Source organism: Bidens hawaiensis, unplaced genomic scaffold (assembly GCF_021521415.1).
Source record: "Bidens hawaiensis isolate Kalapana, Puna unplaced genomic scaffold, B.hawaiensis_p1.1 tig00056659_1, whole genome shotgun sequence".
Taxonomy (NCBI): Eukaryota; Viridiplantae; Streptophyta; class Magnoliopsida; order Asterales; family Asteraceae; genus Bidens; species Bidens hawaiensis.
The window spans coordinates 74,337-78,232 of record NW_027500197.1 but is presented as its reverse complement, the minus strand read 5'-3'; positions in this window follow the sequence as shown (position 1 = coordinate 78,232).

The following is a 3,896-nucleotide window of genomic DNA, read 5'->3' as shown; positions in this document are numbered from 1 at the left end:
GCCAAGTTCAGTTTTAAGTATTAGACATTGAACAACATCAAAACCTAAGCCTATTGCCACTTTCTGGGCGTTCCAGCTACACCCAGATTAGTTATACAGCCCAGTTTAGTATTGAGATTATAATAATATTAAAATATTAATATTATTATAATATTGATTATAGGAACTACTGATAGCGGACCAAACGAACCACGAGCTGATACAGTACTGATTATCGACTAAACCGTGAGTTTCATGACCCCACTTTTAAACTGTTTTACGAACTTTTGGGGTGAAAAGCATGTTTGCTTATATCTATACACACCTGAAACATGTACTGATGTGAATTATCTAAGTGCTAACACACGAAAGTCCCCACAATCACAGTGATTAACTTCGAGCCGGGTGGCATGTGAATAGTACTATTGGTTTGACAAACCCAAACGGAATCGGCCTGATTGCCGTGTCACATAGCGCCGTTTGCACATGACCATATTTAAACATACATGCTATGTAGTGTTAGACATAGCTACCGGGGCATGTTGTGGGCGGAAGGGGAGCCACAGTGGTTGATTGAGCGTGGGAAATGGAGGCACACAGCACGAACAGTCCAGGCTTCACTGTTGCTTAGCATAATTACATCACATACATCATTTACATACATACATACTTATTTCATAATTACAAGTGTTGACTTGTGAACACTTATTACTGTTTTCTTGAAACTCGTGAAACTCACCAACTCTAGTAGTTGACCCGTTTTAAACTGCTTTTCAGGGTTACCGAAGTTGGAAAATCCGTGATTGTGTGCTACCTGTTACTAATGTGATCGATGCAGTGTGAATAGAGGCAAGGCTACCAGTATGGCTAGAGTAGCTTATGAGTATATCTTGGTGTAACACCTAGTTTGTAATAAAAGATAGACCAATGTAATATAATATAAATTAGTTGTAATGTTTCTTTATAAACAATGTTGTTGATACCAGAGGTGTCTGTTACATTCCCGTTTTACGCTTCCGCATTATGCTAGACGGGTTGTGACAATAACCCGCAACTCTAATATATTCACTAATAAGGTACCAACCGTGTGTCACATTTCTAGGCCCTAAGTCAGGGTGTGACATATAAGTAATGAATACCAATATACTAAAATCTTGGTATTGATACATGTACCACCACCCAATATGCTGGTATGGGTATGGGCACAGGTACGGTTTCGGTTATGGGTAAGGGTGCAGAAGGGGTATGGGTATGGGTATGGCATTCAGAAAAAAATCATACCCCTAATTGGACGTGAATAATTGATGAAATGGTTCAAAATGTAAAACTAAGTTCACTTTTATAAGTTAACAATTAGATGAAAACTTGAATATAATATATTACTTTTCAAATATTAACAAATTTTCATCTCAAAAATAATATAAATAAAAAAATATTTAAAAACACTGTTGGGTCCAAAGAATAATCGAAATGTTCTTAAACTCCCCAGTATTGACTAAGTACGGAACTCAAGCAAACTCAGGCACTCCGAGCAAGGAAAATACTTCCTTGAGCATGGTATTCTATCCTAGCATGATATTACTACTAAAATCTTCTAAGTGTTGGCTTCGAGCAAGCTGCATTTTGTTGAGCAAGGTTATTCTTGTATCAAACATGGTTTACTACCGAGCAAACCCTTGATAATACTTTGCTTAAACTAAGTTCACAAGCTACTTAGTGGGTCGAGCAAGGTATTCAATATTGAAGAATCTCAAGTATGCTGGTAGGGAGTTTGTGGAATATTGAAGTCATACTTCCAACAAAGTTCATCCTCGAGCATGTCTACATTACCCGAGTATACTTAGAATTTTCAATAAAACAAAGGCTGAAAAGATTCGAGCAAGATTGTTTACTCATAGGAGCTTACCGAGCAAATGTTGGTTTGCTCATGAAGATTGAAGATTTCTTGAAGGGACTATTTTTATTTTAAAAATATTCTAAATATGGACCTGCTCGAAGTAATGTTCCGAGCATACTCAAGAATTACAAGATCAAAGGAGCTCAACTCGCCAATGAATATGCCTGCTAGAATACATGTTTACACTTGTAATATTGTGTTTAGTATTTGTAATGATTAGGATTTCTGAAAGAAATGTCAGGTGCCTATAAATAGAATATTTAGGTCACATTGATGTGACATGACCTCAGACCAGAACTTTTAAACATATTTTGACGGCCGAACCTGCCACTTTATTCCTTCTTAAACCCTTAGTTTTCGTCTATCTAAATCAGTACTGATACTAGTAATAATGGAAATCCGATCCTCACAAACTCCTTATTCTGCTTGAAGGGTTACCCACTAATTATACAAATTTTTTATGCACATTTATCCCCATAATTTGGGCTGTAAGCGGACCGAATCGGGCTGGATTAGACTTTTTTTGTGTTCGTCCGTTAAGCTTTTGTCAGACAAATCAACGTTTCATGAACACTACACCGAATGAAAATTCATGCCCGTGTCCATTCATAAAGGAATTGAGTTTGTCCATGTCTCTGTTAGTGTCAATTAGTATTGTAAACTAATGTTCGCAAACATTAAATGACAAACGAATGGTAGTAGAAACTAATAGACAAACAAGCACGCGGACACTACTGGACACAAATGGGCAAACGAACACTAACGGACACTAATGAATATTAGTAGAAAAAATAACATAAATGACTCGAACAAATAAACAAGCATAAACGATTACATATTAATCCATAAAGAATAAGCACGAATCCCTACAAGTTTACCCACAAATTCGAAATGACACCACATGATATCCAAAAATACTTAATATTTAACATAGTATAGTTTGTTTTATTTTTCACTTGATTTATACGCTAGGTTAATCTAGGTTAATCTGGTAGAAAAACAAATATATGAAAACGTATTAATTACAATATAATACACATTAACGGACGGACGGACATAAACAATTGAACCTGATGGACGTTACCGAATGTAACTGGACAGATGTTACCGAACATTCACGAGCGCTATTGAACGAACATAGCCTTTACATGTGTTCATCCATTAAGTTTACTAAACGAAATTTCAAGAAGAAAAAAGATCAAAAATGAAGAAAATTCGGATATTTTAAAAGAAATCATGTGTAGTCACGCCTCCATAAAAAAATCCTATAAGTTCATGGATCCATCAAAGTAGAAAACCTCGATGCATACCCAAGCTCACTACGTATGTGGTCGTGCATCATCCAAGTCAACAGCCAACGAGAAGTATGCATCCAAAAAGAAGCATGGCCACACTCATTCGTAGCATAGCTACGATCATTTTGTAGATAAGTATGACCATGTTACATCTAAGCATAGCCACTCTCAACTAGTAGATTAGCATGCACATGCTTCATTTAAGCATGGCTACACTCAATCAGTAAATAAGCACACCCACGCTACATCTAAGCATGGAAGAAGACTAGTGTAACTAAAAAAATTAGAGTTCCCAAAGTACTAAGCAAGCTCGTGCTAAGTACAAGCACACCTGTGCCTGCCTGCTAAGTACAAGCTCGTGCTAAGTACAAGCACGTGCTAGGGGCAGAAGCTGAATCGAGTCCCATTCCGGGTCTCAACAAGGAGCAATACGAAACCTTCTTCAACACTTTTCAAGAAATAAAGACGAGATATGGTCCGTTGGTAACATGACTGGCAAGTATTTTTATGATGATCAATGGGTTATTGATTCGGGGGCCACAGAACATATAACTTATATAACCGATATACTTAAAAATAAAACAGAGAATCATCACGAAACACCAGTCATAATTCCTAATGGCGACACCGTTCCGGTTGAGGGTAGTGGTAATTATACCCTCCCAAGTGGTAATAAGATTGAAAGAGTTCTATACATTCCAAAGTTTAATTGTAATCTATTGCCA